An 18,394-nucleotide genomic window follows, 5' to 3' on the forward strand; every position below is an offset into this window, starting at 1 on the left:
GAGGATAAGCAGAGGTTAATTTAGGGAGTGTAACCGACTTACTCTGACTAGGATTGTGGCTGCAGCTTGGACAGGGTGTTTACTCTGCCAACCAGAAACCTCAATTTCTAACACAATCCGCATGCTGAGGCTAGATTTCTCTCTGATAATGATAGTGCCTCTGTTATTATAGAAAACAAAATTATGGGTTTTGCCTAATTCAATCCGCACATCCGATTGTTGTCATTTTCAAAGCTAGACCAATCAATATTGTCAGAAATTCAGGCCTGGGTGCTCTACAAGGTGTGAGACACCTACCCAATAAAGTGTCAATCTGTCCACGGATTCAGATGAATCCTAGTCACAAAATTGAATACATAACACCGGAGCACACATTCTCATTATTTCTATGATCCAATATATTTGTGTTACTCTCCAAACAATACCGCAGTGTCTCTACGCCCTATAGTCCAGAGTTCGTATTATCCCAAAGAGAGATGCAATGGTCCAGTCATAATCTTCTGTTAGATGAAAGCTTTTAATTTCAAGTTAACAGTGAATAGCACCACAGCAGCCGACGCGCGTTTCGCCCACAGGGATTTTTCAAGGCTGCAAAGAGATATTTATGGATGTCTTTAAGACAAAGTGCTAACATCATTCATAATATACACATTATTAAATACACATTTTAAATAAAAGTTCACCTCATTATTGCATAACAGTGATTTATGTCCCTGTTCAATTCACACACATATTATGGCATTATACTAAGGTAGACATTAACTACCCAAGGGATGTATGACGTTACAACGCATACTTTTACAACGCCTACCTTTACAACGCGGTTTTTACCACGCACACCATTACAACGCATAGCGCTTTGGGGTGCTGGATAGTAAATGTAAATGTAAATGTAAATGTATAGGCATTTATATAGCGCACTACTTACCCGTAGGGTCCCAAGGCGCTTCGACCGCTGCGAAACCCTTCCTGGCTTCCCTGAGAGATGGTCCCTTAATGGGTATCTCCAGGGTGAGACCAGGCATCCCCGGCGGTCTGGTGGGGCCGTTAGTGAAGATGAGGCAAGCTAATGCCCAGAGTTGCCGAGTGTGAACGCTGATCAGAGTGGGCACCGAGGCGAGAGAATTATCGAGTCCGCTGACCCTGGTCCAGAAACCTGCCGCGCCGGGAATCGAACCCTGGTCCCGGGCCGTCCTCTGCTCTCGGGTCTGCCGCCTCTAACCAGTGAGCCACACTACTTCACTTGAATAGTTTAATTTACTATTCCAACTCCAGTCCCCGTGGATAGTAGGGAAGGGTATTGGATAGTAAATTAACCTATTCCCTATCCTAGAGCGCCCCCCAGAGCAATGCGTTGTAATAGTATGCGTTGTAAAAGTTGCGTTGTAATGGTAGGTCGTTGTAAAAGTTTCGTTGTAAAGGTTACATACCCTACCCAAGACCATCTGTTTATGTTGGTGGAAAACGCACAAATAAGAGGATTGTCAACTATCCAAATTGGTTGCATAATCCATGCACACTTAGAGGGTGCATGTTCTTTTACGTAAGTGCGATGTGATTAAACCTGTCATCTTGTGCCACACCCACGCCCAACATCTAGTGCATATATCCTGCACGCGTTTACGCGTTTGTCTCACCTTTATTGACTGTCTAGCAACCCAAATTTGATAACTCGGGAAAAGGGAGCGCTTCCTTCTTTCAGATTAGTGATGGCCTGGATGTTCGTAATTGTAATCTTGAGCAAGTTGGAAGTAGTGACGCCTTGTGATATTCTGAGAGAAGAGTAATAGAAAGTATATTATAATCGGCTCTCTGTCATTCAGCTATCATTGAGGCTATATGCCGGCATAATTTTGTATGCCGATTTTTAGAAGTCAACTCGCACCTATCTTGTCCATTATTCAAGCCTTCATAAGATCTTATTAACTTATATTTATAAATGTGCTAGTATACAAATGTGTTTGATCAGAGATGTGAAGAGTGGCTTCTCAACACGAGATAGCCTGGGTTTTCTGTATTCAGTTCAATTCCTCATATTAGTGCAGTGGACTATATTCCCGTCATTGGGTGCTCTCACCGCGCCATTTAAAAATAAATGTGCACTGATTGACGTGTACAAATAATACATCAAAAGCATGCTTTGTTAAAATGCCGACAATCGTCCAAAGTAAGGACCTTACCCTTAGAAATGTCTTGTACTCAGAAAGATATCAAATTCTTTGGCATCATATGATCGTTTATATCCAGGCAGTGAATGTGGTCCAATGTATTAAACCATGGCGCATAGTTAGAGGATCATGATACATCCCTACGCCTTGAGGCAATCACTGGGTATTTGCCCATGTCGTTCAGCCACAGGCGCAAATGAACAAAGAAAGAAAAGACATAAAGAGCCTTATCAGTAAATTTGTCCAGTCATCACTCTGACCCACCCATTAGTATCGTAGTATGCATCTACTGCTTATGACTCCATTTGGGAACCATTTAAAAAACATTTATCGTTAGTCCACCCATTTTAGCCCAAATCCACGACCCGTGGCAGCGATAGTATCAGTCGCATGGTTATTCATTCAAACGCACGTGTTCTTACCTCAAAGATGGTTACGGCAACTTAACCTTTGATGGAATCTCTTGTATGTTCCATGCAGACGCCATGCCATGTTTGACGCTCACATTTTGAAGTGGTCGAATACACCACTTCCTGAATTGACATAGAAAGCGGACTAGGAAACTACATCATTATTCTATCTGGCAAAACAAGGTCCCCATTTCTAAAAGTGAGATTCTAAATTGTATATTAATACCCTCATTTACTATTTAAAAAACGGTTATTTCATAAATTGTACCGCGCTATGAAAGAGAAAATTAATTATGATGCCTGTATGTCTGGAACATTCTGTATTTTATAAATACTCAGAAATGTTCGGATTCTTCACGATTAATTGTACAGCGGGTCAGTGCTCATGACACTACAAATGCGGAAAGTAAAGACAAACCTATTCTATTCCTTTTTAGTAATATTTTCTTAACCTGAGCAATACATATTCAAGCTGGTTTGCGATCAAACGCATGTAGTCCACCAACATAAAGGACGGACCTGAATAGTCTGTCCACAGTTTCAAAACCAATAGGAAGATCACTTCTTCAGTGAGAGAGAGAGAAAATATTATGTGGCCTAGTCATTGGCAATTAGGCAGTCTGACAGACATAATTCTAGCAGATTGTCCAACTTGAGTACACATTATTATTAAGATCATTAGTTGTTATTATTTTACATGTCATATAGTACGGTTAAGAGGTTCTATTGGCCTGTCATGAATCTACGTCATACGTTCCTATTACAATATGGCAATTATTTCCACTGATACGAAAACATCATTGTCATATGTTCGTATCCACCAGTACACTTAATCGTCAAACATAGTTTTATGATTCTATTGTCTCTCATGTATCCACAGCATGGTGGATTCTAACTTCAATGCTGCTGTTATTATGCATCGCTATTTTTATCACATATACAAGTTACCTGAACATATAATTTTTCTTGTGACCCACTTCTTTTTGATGGTAATACCCCACTCACAGAAATTCGTGCAGATCTTTTCAAATATTGATTCCACACTCTACTGCACGTAGCTTAATAATCCATGTGCTTTCTGTTCTGCGTAGGCAGGATTCTCTATTGCCCCTCTTGGCCCGAAATCCACATTTTCAATGCCATGAAAACTCAGTCTGTGTAATTCATTGGGATTATGTGTGTTGTTAAAATGTACTGCCAATGGATATTGAGTATTGTTATTTTTGATGGCACAGATGTGTTCTTGGATTCTGTCCTTCAAGGACCTGATGGTACTCCCTACATATATTTTGCCACAGATGCATATGATGACATAACCACAAATTACGTGTTACAATTAATAAAGCTATGTACACAGTAGATCATTTCTGTGTTGTATTTAAATTGCATTGTTTTATGTAGACCAAAGCAGCATATGTTGCAAATCCCACATCTGTAGTATCCTTTAGGAGCATTAGGGAACCAGGTCAAATTTCTCAGTGGTGGTAAAAAGCTTGGGCGCAGATGTTGTCTTAGTGTTTTACCTCTGGCATGTGTCACAGTTGGATTGTTACCCACTACGGCGATATCCGTCACAATTTCTCCTCCTATTTCTACATCCTGTATTTGACTGCAGAGAGCAGTTGGAGCTTTGCTCTTGGCCTTGCTGCCTTTCTCCCACAGTTGCTTCTCCTTATTGTCGTATCTGTGGCATTTTACAAAGACCTTGTGTTCTGTTGCTTTCTTCACACCGATATATTTGTTAACTTTAAGAAAGTTTGCACATCACAGGTAAGAGCCTCGATCCGGGAAGGAACACAGTCTGTTTAATTTCAAGATTATTTTTTGTGTATTTACCCTAACCTACACCACCATAATAAATGTTTTCAAAACTGAAAAAAAAACACACAAAAAAACATCAGTACTAGCATTTGAGTAGGGCGTAATGAAGTTGAGTTTTTTTAACTTTCCACCCTTTCTGTCATTCTTGTTTTTCAGTAAGTCACGTCTCTTGATTTGATGTTTTTTTGAGACTAACCTCTCTGCACAAATCTGTGTTCTATGTTATCTAGTTCTTGGTTTAGGACAGATTCAACGCTACAGTTTCGTTTGATGCGTAGCATCTCTCCAAACGGTATGGCATTTATGTGTGAAGACGGATGTGCACTTGATGAGTGCAACGTAGAATTGCACGCCGTCTTTTTTCTATATGGCAAAGTTTTTAATCTGCCATTGTCCGTTATGATTGTTAGGTCCAAGAAATTAACTTGTGACGTGCTAAATTCCTTTGTGAAGGACAGATTGTACTCGTTGTTGTTTACAAATGTACAGAATTCCTCTAATTCCTCTTTCGGTCCTGCCCAAAAGAGCAGGACATCATCAATATATTTGCCCCAATATAGGATATGTTCTAGTAGGTGCCCCGGGCAGTTACGCCAGATGTGTACATGCTCAAATAGCCCCATATAAAGGTTGGCAAACGATGGGGAAAATTTAGCCCCCATCGCCACACCTCGTTTCTGGCGATACCACTGGCTATTGTGTAGGAAAGTGTTGTTCTCCAAGACCAATTTGATTAGATCCAATAGCAATAAAGTATGTTCATAGCATTGGATAGGGCGACTGTCCAAGAAATGTTCAACTGAACTGAGACCGAGATCACCCGGTATGCAAGTGTACAGTGAGCATACATCCATTGTAACCAACAGATGACCTTCTGCCCACTCAACATCTGATATCTTACTGAGTATATCTAGGGTGTCTTTTATGTATGAAGGCAAATTAATGACATGAGGTTGAAGATACATATCAATATACTCAGATATTTGTTCAGTGGGTGAGTTGATCCCAGAAATGATTGGTCTCCCGGGAGGAAACCTGTCCCGTTTATTTACTTTTGGAAGTACATATATGCATGGATTTGTTGGAGTGTCGTTGAAAAGATATCTATATTCTGTGTCAGAAAGAAGTCCTTTTCCCCCACCAATGTAATAATTGTGCCTCAATGAGTGTCACTATAGATCTTATTGGATTGTTTGGTAGTGGAGTGTATGTGGTTTGGTCCTCCAGCTGTCTGTCTATCTCCAGTAGATAGTCTTTCCTATTCATGAGCACTATATTCCCTCCCTTGTCAGCCTCACGAATGACATTTTGTGGTGTTTGGATTTGAATTCATCCTCCAATTTGTACAGATCTTCGTGTACTAATTCTTGAAAAATGTCTATTGCATTGTTACTGGGTAGGTGTGGTGTGAATCTAGATTTTGGTTTTAAGCCACTATCCGCCCCATCCATCATATGTGTCAAGGTTTAACTCAGATGTCAGGATTTCTATTGATGTTGATGTGTCCTGATCATCTAACGTCATTAGAAGATATATATCTTTAATATCCTTGATTGAATGAGTTTGTCCTAGTGCCTCTGTTATTATTTAATTATACCAGCTACTTACCAAAGCAAAACACATCTTCCAAAAGTCCTGCATATCATAGACAGTCACCTATGTAAACGCCTCACTATGTTTGGCCTGTAACATCTCCCTTTAAAAGGCTCCTGTGACCTTTGCAACAAAAGTAAGCATTATGCATTTGGGTCCTAGGCAAAACTTTCAACAAGGTATTCCCAGATTCCTCTCTGCAAACTTTGAAAACACTTCTTCTTGAACTACACCTTGTCCTGTTCATTACCCAACTAGAAACCCAAGCAGAAACTCAAAACAATCCTTTTTCACTTGTTGCTCGCAAACAAACATTGACCTTGTGGCATCTGCTTGTAAAGATATGCCTCCTCCTTCAAGGACAGCTTACTGTATCCTAATAGCCTACTGTTGAACCTGTGAGACCTCATTTGCGTAATATTGTTCCTTTTTATCCTCCTTTTTACTTCAAATATGGTCAGCGTACACCCAATGTCTTTCCTGATGACCTACTACAGTACTTTCCATCACCCATTGTTGTCAGACCTTTGACTGGGTTATCAGATAATAATAATATTGGACCTCCAGATTTAGGAATTTCATAGGTGGAATTAGCTCTTCCTCAACAATAGCTTGTCTGTCACCGTGAATGTTGGCCAGGAACTAAGGGCCACATGTACGACAATTTCCTTTTGTGACTTGCAATGTGAGAATTTATGCGACTCGTTAATTTGCGACTCGCAAAAGGAAATATACTAATGTGTCTCAGATACATTTAGCAATTCCCAAAGGGATCGCAAATGACCTGCCTCATCAAAATTAATGAGGTAGGTCGCAATTTGCGATCCATTGGAAATGGGCAATAACAAAGGGATGGAGGCCTGCTGAGGACAGAAGAACCACATGTCTTTGTTTGCTTTTACATAAAAGCAACTTTTTCTCTTAAAGGAAAACGGGATGCATTTCAAAAATTAAAATGAAGTGTTTCAGTTACATTTTTTAAGAGCATGTAGTAGTCCATGGGACCACTGCCTGCTCTTAAAAAACATTTTCTCTGCCAATCACAAAAGGGAAGGCAACTCCTGGGGACTCATTCCTTTATGCGACTGGCTTACCACTAATTTGAAATTGGTGGTAACTGCTTTTGTTTTGCGACCGTATTTGGTGTTGCAATGCAATCTTACATCCCCCTGTGACTCGCTATTGGGAAGAGACATCCTTGTCAATAGCAACTTGCAAAACCAAAGCAACTCGGTAATTTCCTCTTGCCGACCGCTAAATGCAGCCGTACATGTGAGCCCAAGTAACCATACTTGTTAGAAAGGGGTTCTCTAGTTGACAGAGGTAGGTACCTTTGTCCAAATAGGGACCCTTGCTTCTAGTCAGGGTAAGAGGGATACACACTTTAGATAAACCCTGCTCACCCCCTGGGTAGCTTGGCACGAACAGACAGACTTATCCCAAAGGCAATGTGTGAAGTATTTGTACTCAAAATACGCAGTAATACGATGATAGCACCACAAATGAACACCACACCAGTTTAGAAAAATAAAGTATCTTTATCTAAACTCAACAAGACCAAAACAACAAATATCCAACCTACATGTAATAAGAATATGATTTTTAAAAGGTTTCAAACGACTTGGCAAAAGACACACAGACGATAAACGGAATGCAGAGCAAATCAAACATTTTCCCCCAGTCAATAGATCTGGGTTTAATCAATTTTTCACCATGCCACCCCAGTTTAGACCCAGCCATATGCAAATAAGTCTTGACCCTGTGCCTCATGGGAGCAGTCCAGACCGAACAAGCATCCTGGGGCGTTTTTCATGGCATCACCCCTCATCGGCCAGGCTAGCTTGAATCCAGTGGCACAGTGAGCCCAGGAGTCAAACTATCCTGGCTGATGAGAGGTGAAACCCTGCAACCATTCCAAGGATGCTTGTTTCCAGTCCGGGCAAGACCTGGCCTGGCAGTTCAGGGTGGACAGTTTAAATTTGGCGCAGGGTTAAGACTGATTTGCATATGGCTGGGTTCAAACTGGAATTGCATGGGGAGCACAAATAATTATGGATTTAGGCCCAGATCTCTGTACTGTGGTGAATGTATGACATTTTTATGCATTCTGTCCATCAATTGTTCTTTTTTTAAACAACCTGGTGCAGAGAAAACTATGGATGCATGATTTCTCACAAAGTACCTGTAGATGCGTCAAAATTCATTGCCAAACATCCACAGAGAAGGGAAGCATCAAGAAACAACGAGACGCTGCAGTTCCTGAGACCTTGGGGAGCCAATGCAACAGTTTTCCTGAACGCAGAAGTAGTAATGTGTCAAATCCGGTCTGTAGGGGGAAGTGATGGGTCGACTCTAAGACAAATCTGGTCTGCAGGTGACATGCTGGGAAAACTTGCTGCGCAGGTGTGATGCGTGGAAATCCCGGATGTGACAGCAATCATAAGTGGCGATGTTGAGCAGCGCTGCATTGATCTTTTCAGCTGCGATTTCTCGATGCGTTGGTTCTCGCAGCCGCAACAGGTGCTGCATCGGTTCTGCAGCGGTGCAGCAATGGGTGGAGATTCTTCTCACACAGCGGTGCTGTGTTGGAAAAACAGCCGCAAGAAGAGCGATGCATTGATTTCTTCAGTTCTTCTTTTCTTCCACAGGAGGGACAACCTCCAGAGTCCCAGAACTGGAACAGGCACCTCCTGGCAGGTCATAACTCTCAGCAGGAGTGTTCAGGGGAGCTAGGTGTGATGTCTTTGTGTATCTCAGACTTCAGAACAGGAGGCCAGCACACACAGGCTCTTGGGGAGTCTTCTTCAAGCAGGTTCACAGCAAAGTTCCAGTCTTTGTCCTTTCCTTGGCAGAAACAGTAACTGCAGGCCAACCTCATACAGCACACAGCAAAGGGGCAGTACTCTTCCTCACAGCTCTTCAGCTCTTCCCCTTTGCAAAGGTTCCTCTTGAGTCCAGCAGTGAACTAAATTTCTTGGGTTTAAGGTCTACTACTTATACCCCATTTCGTCTTTGTTCTCATGTGCAAGGGTCTCCGAGCCCAGCCCAAACCAGTTGTGTCCTCATTGGTGCAGTATGACCACAGGGGGCAGAGACAGCATTGTGCAAGGGAGACAGGCACTATTCAGGTACAAGGAAATATCCTCCCACTACTCTAAATGTAGCCAAGCCCCATTCACCTCAGCTCTGAGTGATCCAGGATGGGCCAGGTACACCTTAACCCCTCTAGTGGCTGTCTACAGGGAATGCACAACCCCAGCTTCTGTCACTCCAAAAACAGACAGTCAACCACAAACAGGCAGAGGGAAACAGAATGGTTAAACAAGAAAATGCCCTCTTTCTAAAAGTGGCATTTTCAACCACACAATTTAAAAAACATCTTTACTAAAAGATGTGTTATTAAATTTTGAGTTCAGAGAGCCTAAAGTATATCTCTCTATCTTGTCCCAATGGAAGGTTATACTGTTAAGATGTTACAAAGTACATCCCATTCTATCCTATGGGGCGGATAGCCTTTCAATAGTGAAAAACGAAATTGGCAGTATTTCACTATCCGGACCTTTCACACACAGCAGTGCATGTCGTATCTTTCCCATACACTTCACCCTGCCCATGTAGGTACATTGGGCCTACCAATGGGGTGTCTTACATTTAAGAAAAGGTACGGTTAGGGCTTGGCAAGTGGGTGCACTTGTCAGGTCGACCAGGCAGTTTAAAAATGTGCACAGACACTGCAGTGGCAGGTCTGAGATACTTTTTCAGGGCTACCCATGTGGGTGTACAATCAGTGCTACAGGCCCACTAGTAGCATTTGATTTACATGACCTGGGCACACACAATGCACTGTACTCGGGACTTATCAGTAAACAAAATTGCCAATCATGGAAACATCAATACATGAACTCAATTTACCCCGAGAGCCTATGTACTTTAGCACTGATCAGCAGTGGGGAAAGTGCAAAATCAACAGCAACAGGTCAGGGAAAACTAAGGGGATGAAGCAAAAATGTTTGGGGATAACCCTGCAAAAAGGGCCCAGTCCAGCATTACTAATTTAAACCCAATGGATATTTCTCTCCCAATGAGTATTTGCATGACAAGTCCTTATGACTATTATGTTTTGTTCCTTTACTTTGCATTACACCCATGCACTATGTGATGACACTTAGGGAAAGAAGTTGTTTTGTAGGCATAACCATTGTATGCTATAATTTGCAGGCTCACAAATGAAATGTGCTTTATTCTTCAACTTCACAAAACTGTATTTGTCCTCTGCCAATAACAACGCCTATGCATACTGATGATGTCTTGTGGGCGCGGGAACACCATAGAATGTTTCTTTCTTGTATACTTTGCTTGACATTCATAGGCATATTTAACCCATCATATATTATCACTCACCTAACTTATCAGATATCACTGTAGCACCTTCCCTTCCTTGTTACGGCATCATCAGTGTTTAATCACTTATCAATTTACTGCTTTAATGGTTCGAGTTTGCATTCTACAATATTTGGAGCATTAATAAAAGCATGGTTGGGGAGGTACGACAGGAGGAGGACACAAATAATGTTATATTTTTTATCCATTTTCCAACAGCCATGTAAAGGAGATCTATCTACTCAAAAGTCATGTTTCGGTTTATACACAATTTTGGGATGATGGGGAAAAATTGTCTGGCCACAAAGGATTAATTTTCCAGTTTGGAAAAAAAAAACATATTTATGGTAGTGACATATCAGATAAATAGGGGGACTATGTGGAGTATCCCCTCTGATAATGTACAATAAGGAAGCTGAACAAATCACTAATTAGAAATACCCCCTCCCCCACAGTCCTAGTGGACTGCATCCATAAAATAATAACAATTATAGAAGAAGACAAAAATAAATCATTATATATGCAGAAAGAAACACGAAAAGCTACCGATCACGCATTCACAATGCAAACCACAGGAGTATATGTAAATTCAATAAGGTTCAAACCCACATATCCTTAGTTGAGAGATATGTAGGATACACGATGAAGGGAAAGGTCATGGGAATATTTCCAAGTAAAAGAGATCCATCTACAGAGTCAAGTGGGGTGCTCAAACTCCACTGACATTAAAGATGAACGATACCATATGATCCTGTGTTTATTATCTACGGTATCAAGCACCAGTAAGCACACACAGCAGTAGTGGGCAAACAAACTCTCTTGTTTAAGTTTTCTTGAGAAGCATGTGCAGCAGACAGCCTTATCGATGCTGTGTAGTCGAACTCAATGCACACAGGGATTTTAAAAATAAATGTGGTCCCAGTTGGTTCCATATTTAATTTCGAATCATATTGATTTGCAAAGCTAGACAACACTATTCACTATTCACTATCAGGACATGCCACACACATCAGGGCTTGTCCTACCTTATACTTACAATGCACCCTGCCCTTGGGCCTACCATAGGGGTGACTGGTATGAAGAAAAGGGAAGGTTTAGGGACTGGGAAGTGGGTGCACTTTCCCAGTCAGCATGACAGTACCAGACTGCACGCAGGCTCTGCAATGACAGACCTTAGACACATTTTACAAGGCTGCTTCTGTGGGCGGCACAACCAGTGCTGCAGGCCCACCTGCAGTATTTGGATTACATGCCCTGGCACACTCAATGCACTAGACTAGGGTCTGACAAGTAAACCAAAGTAGCCAAACATAGAATCACTAATCCATACATCAATATACAATAAGGAGCACTTGCACTGTGGCACTGAATAGCAGTGGGACAGTGCCCAAAGCATCTAACACCAGCAAAAACACATCAGGCAGCAGCAAAAATGGAAGGGGGACCCACACCAATGGTGCCAGGTCTAACAGCCCAGTACAAGAACAGTATTGCTTCTACCAAGGTTGCCTGGGGAATAGATAAATGGGACAGGTTAAAAACAGCCCTGGAATCCAAGGATCCAAGATCATTCTGGAACATTGTTACGACCGGTAGCAGTGAGGGTTGGACTCCCTTGGACGTGAACATAGCGGCAGAGAGTTGGGTCACCCACTATCAAGCCTTGTACTCTTCAACACCAGATAATGGTGCTAAGGTAGTAACAGCTCCCTTCATACTGCCTACCACAGATATAGACTCCCCACAAATCTCCCTGGCTGAAGTAGAAACTGTAATTAAAAAAAATTCCATATGAAAAGCTGCAGGTCTTGACAATGTCCCCGGAGAGCTAAACAGAAAAGAGTCTAAAACTTGGGCCCCCTACCTGTGGCTGATTTTTAATGCCATCCTAAAAGGGATGAACTTACCTGAATCGTGGCTGGGGCTGAGGTAATCCCAGTATTTAAGAAGGGCTGTCCTTTTCAACCCTCTAATGATAGACCTATCAGTCTAATAGACATATCTCAAAAGGCCTTTGCAAGGATTATTCTTGACTGAGTTCAGACCTGGCTGCATGAAAACAAAATGATGTCCCATCTACAGGCTGGGTTTAGAACCAACATTTCAACTATGGACCAGATATTTAGACTCCAAGTCCTCCACTGGAAAACAATAGTATTGGAGAGGGGGGAGCCTTTATCTGGTCTTTGTTGACCTGGTTCCCAGGGAGACTTTGTGGAGACTGTTGTGGGAGTTGGGGATACCCCCATATCTCCTAGAGATTATCATTCGGCTCCATGTAGAGAACTACGCCAAAATCAGGTATGGGAAAAGGGGGACCTCACTACCCCAATTCCGGTTAATAGGGGAGTTAGACAGGGGTGCGTTTTGGCCCCACCTTATTCTGCATTTACATTGACAGTCTGGTACACGTGCTGAGCCAAGGCAAGAACATCGATGCCCCAAAGTTGGCTCGGGGCTGTGTGCCGGCGTTGATGTTGGTACACAGACATAATTTCGACCTCAAAAATTTCGACATACACAAATATCGAGTCAAAAATATAGACTAGACATAATATCGACCAGACATAATATCGACTACAAAAATATCGATTACTATCGATATTAATAGCAAAAATATCGATTCAAAAATATAGACTAGACATAATATCGAGTAGATAGAATATAGACAACAAAAATATGTCAAATTAGGTGTTTTATAATTTGTAATAATTGTGTAATATAAATCTGTAGCGGGTTGTGGGTTTATAAGGGAATAGGGTGGGAAGGAATTTCAAATATAATTATATAAATATGTAATATAATAGTAATTGTTAATTAATTAATAATTGTTAATTAATTAAATTATAATTGGTAATTAATATTAATTGAATAATTGATAAATCATTAGTTTTTACTATATTATTTTTTTTAGCGGGTTGTGGGTTTATAGGGGAATAGGGTGGGAAGTAATTTAAATATAATTATATAAATATGTAATATAATAGTAATTGTTAATTAATTAATAATTGTTAATTAATTAAATTATAATTGGTCATTAATAATAATTGAATAATTGATAAATCAGTTTTTACTATATTATTTATTTTAGCGGGTTGTGGGTTTATAGGGGAATAGGGTGGGAAGTAATTTAAATATAATTATATAAATATGTAATATAATTGTAATTGTTAATTAATTAATAATTGTTAATTGTTATGGTCCCCAGACTGGTGGCCGCAAGATCTAGGCCCAGTCCCAGAGCCAAAGCAGGTGGTAAAAAATCTTGGTGTGCGCCTGGACCAGGAGCTCTCCCTGAAACAATACAGCAATCAAGTGGTGAGCTCATGTTTCCATGTGATCGCCATGCTGAGGAAAGTTTTCCCTATGCTCCCTGACTCAACTAGGAGAACGTTAGTGCAGGCCCTAATACTGAGCCGTCTGGACTACTGCAACGGGATGCTCCTATCAGCAAACGAGGGAGTTATTGCGAGATTGCAAGTAGTCCAGAACACTGCGGCCCGTCTTGTACTAAATCAGCCCCCTCGCACACCATCGAAGCCTCTTTTGAACACCTTACATTGGCTACCCATTAAACAAAGGGTGAAGTACAAGATTGGATGTACTATACATAAATGCCTCCAGAATAGAGGGCCTGAGTATCTAAACAGCAGATTCTCCCTCTATAAACCGGTACGGTCCCTGATATCTAGTGACCAAGTTCTACTACAGGTCCCAAGAGCCAGAAAGACCAGGCAAGGTGGAAGGGCGCTATCCATAGCCGGACCAAGGCTGTGGAACAGTTTCCCTCTCGCTCTGAGACTCTGCCAGGACTATCTCCCGTTCAGGAAACAGTTAAAAACCTTCCTATTCTCCAACTAGTGATACCTGTGTACCTACTGCCACAAGCTGAAAGGTTTTTCAAAGGCGCGGAGATACTCCTTCGGGAGGTGATCCTAGCGCGGTACAAACCCGTAAATAAATAAATTATGTAAATTATAATTGGTAATTAATAATAATTGAATAATTGATAAATCATTACTTTTTACTATATTATTTTTTTAGCGGGTTGTGGGTTTATAGGGAAATAGGGTGGGAAGTAATTTAAATTTAATTAATTAAATATGTAAATTAATAATAATTGTTAATTAATTATTATTTGGTAAATAATTAAAATATAATTGGTAATTATAAATATTTAAAGAATAAATAAATAATAATTAGTAAATTAATTTCTGTAGTGGGTTGTGAGTTTATAGGGGGATAGGGTGGGGAGTAATTTAATAATAACTAATTAAATATGTTAATTAATTAAATTTGTTAATTAATTAATAACTGACCATTAAATAAAATTTACTTTGTAAATAAAAGTAATAGGTTTTGGAAATTAAATTTAAGTTTTGGGTTTTTGGGTAAAGGGGTATTGTTAGGGTTCAGGGTCAGTTTTTAGTTTTTGGGTAAAAGGGCATTTTTAGGGTTCAGGGTCAGTTTTTAGTTTTTGGGTAAAGGGGCATTTTTAGGGTTCAGGGTCAGTTTGGGGTTTTTGGGGTACAGTGGTATTTTTAGGGTTCAGGGTCAGTTTTTAGTTTTTGGGTTAAGGGGTATTGTTAGGGTTCAGGGTCAGTTTTTAGTTTTTGGGTAAAGGGGTATTTTTAGGGTTCAGGGTCAGTTTTTAGTTTTTGGGTAAAGGGGCATTTTTAGGGTTCAGGGTCAGTTTTGGGTTTTTGGGGTACAGGGGTACAGTGTAAAAATAAAGTAAAATTAAATTGAAATTAAATTAATTTAATGAAATTAAATTAAATTATAATATATTAATATGTTTATTTAATAATATGTTTATATATATATATATATATATATATATATATATATATATATATATATATATATATATATATATATATATTATTTTTGGTGATATAATTTTTTTATTTATATTAAATATTTATTAATATTACATTTATTTAATAATTATTTCTAAGTTTATATTAAATATATTTATATATATTATTTTTAACTTAATTTTAAGACATTTAAAAAAATCGATATTTTTACAGTCTATATTTTTGTAAGTCGGTATTTTGGAGTCGATATTTTGGTACTTACCTGTTTGAAGATAGGCTGTCGATATTTTGTACTTCGATATTTTCGACTCGATATTTTGTATGTCGATTTTTTTGATTTCGATATTCTGTCAGTGATTCGTTGATGTTTGCTGACGACATGCGACTCCTGTCTAAGTCCCCTATGGGGCTACAAAGAATAATGGATGGATTCTCACTTTTTTGTAAAGATAGGGGGTTGGAGATAAATGTACAGAAAACCAAATATATGGTTTTTAACCCCAGGAAAACGCTTTATCCTGGCCCCCACCTGAATGGCTCACCCCTAGAGAGGGTTAGTGAATTTGAGTACCTGGGGTTCACCCTAAATGAAAAAATTACCTGGGGGCCCCAGGTCACAAAGGCAAATCTTAAATTAACCCAAATCTCGGGGGTTTGGTCAAAGTCTTCAGGGACACCCATCATAAACCTATGAGCCCCGTCTTAGAGATTTATAAAACACAAGTGAGAAGTGCGACGCTGTATGGTGCTGAGATATGGGGCCACTCAAACATAAATCCAATGCTGATCACCGAAAACAAATTTCTCAGACAAATAGTTGGACTCCCGGTAAGCACCCCTTTATTCCCTCTCCGCATGGACCTAGGAGTAAGACCAATCACCCAGGTTGTAGGATGTAGGCCACTTCTTTTTTGGCGGAGGATATGGGCTACCTCTGAACTCGCTGTATATAGGAGTAAGCAAGAGGAGATCCTTAGCATTTCGGTGAACAGGAAGTTTCCATGGCTTATGTATGTTAAAAACTGTTTGATTGCTCTAAGATTTTGTGATTTGTGGGAGAATCCCAGATTAGCCTGTGCAAGCATAACTAGGAAGGTCTTGATAAGAAGATATTGGGATGTTCAAATGGCCCAATTGTATCTCAGTCCCAGGGCTGGCTCCAGGCAGTCTATATTCCTAGATGTGAAATCAACATATATGCTGGAGACTGTACTTGACGTTATTTATCCAACCCTGGCTAGGAAACTTTATTAACAGTTTCGATATGGTTGTCTTCCGCTCAATGCATACATAAATCGGTGGGTACCCGGGCGAGACCAGGGCTGCCCACCTTGTCCAGCCAAAGCGGAGACTGACCTGCATGTGCTCTTTTTCTGCCTAGCATACGGCAAAATACGTCAGAAAGAGCTTATAAACTTGTGCAAGAACTTGGGCTCTGGGCACTGTAAGGAAGTCTATAGACTTTTAAAAACGAATAGGGACTTGCACATTGTATTTGCAGTTTCCAGGTTTTTGTGTCGTATGTGGTGAGCAAGGACAAAACTTTTAAAACTGGAATGATTTTTTAATTATTTATTATTGTCATTTCTGTAAATAATTGTATCTTTTGGTTTTTAACGGTTTTAAATATTTGGTAAATGTTTTATTTCTTGCTGCTTCTTGTATGGCTCACGCCGAAATAAATACATTTTTGACTGACTGACTGAATGTCCAATACAGAAAATTGTGTCAAATTGCCAGCAAAGTACAGTAATTCTACCACAGGGGTGGACACTAAGAAATTCTAACTTGCATAGTTTCCTAACTTTTTAATAGTCAAGAAGGGACAACAGACTATGTATTTAATGCTTCATTTGATGGACAGGGCAACAAACTATGTGGTAAAACTGTCCGAGTCTTCTCTGTTCGTCAATCCTCTTCTTTTTGTGTCCTACTTTTCTTTTGCGGTTCCTAAGTTTCCTTTGTTCAGCAATGTCCCCACCTATCTTCCTAGTCTTATTTTTTTCCAAAATTAATCAACTCATATCAGTGTTTGTGTGTCCTTTTTCCACAAAATGTTCTCATACTGGGGCATTGACCTTCTTGGTTTTAACTGCTGCCTTATGTTCAGATATTCTGAACCTGAGTTCCCTAATCTTTTCCCCTACATACCCCAAACCACAGGGACAGACTACGTAGGAGCACAACATTGCTGTTACAACATTGATTGAAGGTACTGGTTTTATATTGTATTCCCTGTATTCCTTTAATTTTGGTGACTATTTATTAGTCACATAAACTGCAATTTCCACATTTGTAATTGCCCACAACTTTATTCATGGTGAGGCTTGTCTGGATTTGGGGCCTATCCTCCCTGAAGGTCTGGGCCAAGCAGTTTTTTTTTATGTTGTTGCGCCTAAATGCAAACAAACAAGACCGAACCAGAGGAGGTACCCATGGACCCAGTTGAGACCTGGGTAATAAGTGTTTCTAACAATGACCAGCATCTCAACAGGAAATACTTAAAGACAGATTGTTTTAAAAGAAGCACATCAGTTGCAAGAAAAAACAGAAACAGGGAGGCATGAATCGGTATTGCAATATATGCAAAGAGCAGTCAACATTCCAACACAGTGGGGAAAACCGCACTATATTACATTGAATGTACGTGTAACCTGTACAAACTTGTGCACATTTGTGCTTGTGACAAAGGTGAACGGTGCAAAGTGACAAGTGAAACAGCGAATAAACGGCGCAAAAAGAAACAATAGTGCCAATATATACAAAAAAGGTTGTAGTAGTTCAGATTCATTGATAAAGATTTGAAGAGGGTAAATTGTTTAATAAAGCACAGATAATGCGCCAAGGGATTTCCCTGGTGGTCGACCTGCTGTGAGTTCAGGTCATATTCAGGATCAGGTTACAGAATTGTAAGTGCTGAGGAGAGAAACAGAAGGGATAGACAAAGTAAGAAGATATAGAAGGAGCGCCAGCATAGCCACATTGATGGGTAAGGGTAAAAATCAATAATACATGTGTGACGATAGGAGGCTAAATCCTGGGGGGCAAGCAAGGATAGCACCCAGAATTGGTTTGCTGGGGGAGGCGGGATACCTGCAAGGTTATCCACGGGAAGACCTGTAGATGGAAAGGGGAAATGAATAGGGTGGAAATTGAGTCCTAGTAATCACGGATGGGAAGCTCAGCCTGCAAGAACCAC

General features: G+C 40.2%; 1 long non-coding RNA gene across 1 annotated transcript in view; it reads right to left on the bottom strand.

Annotated features, from left to right (window-relative positions):
- The window catches only part of LOC144770138 (uncharacterized), a 37,821-nt gene extending 35,137 nt beyond the window's left edge, over positions 1–2,684 (bottom strand). Inside the window, exons 1-3 of the long non-coding RNA XR_013598811.1 lie at positions 2,591–2,684; positions 2,181–2,327; positions 1,638–1,772 (exon numbers count right to left, since the gene is read on the bottom strand). This is a non-coding gene — a long non-coding RNA (uncharacterized LOC144770138). The remainder of the gene's footprint in view (positions 1–1,637; positions 1,773–2,180; positions 2,328–2,590) is intronic.
- Between the last annotated feature and the right edge of the window lie 15,710 nt (positions 2,685–18,394).

This window comes from Lissotriton helveticus, chromosome 1_1, assembly GCF_964261635.1.
Source record: "Lissotriton helveticus chromosome 1_1, aLisHel1.1, whole genome shotgun sequence".
NCBI classification, from domain to species: domain Eukaryota; kingdom Metazoa; phylum Chordata; class Amphibia; order Caudata; family Salamandridae; genus Lissotriton; species Lissotriton helveticus.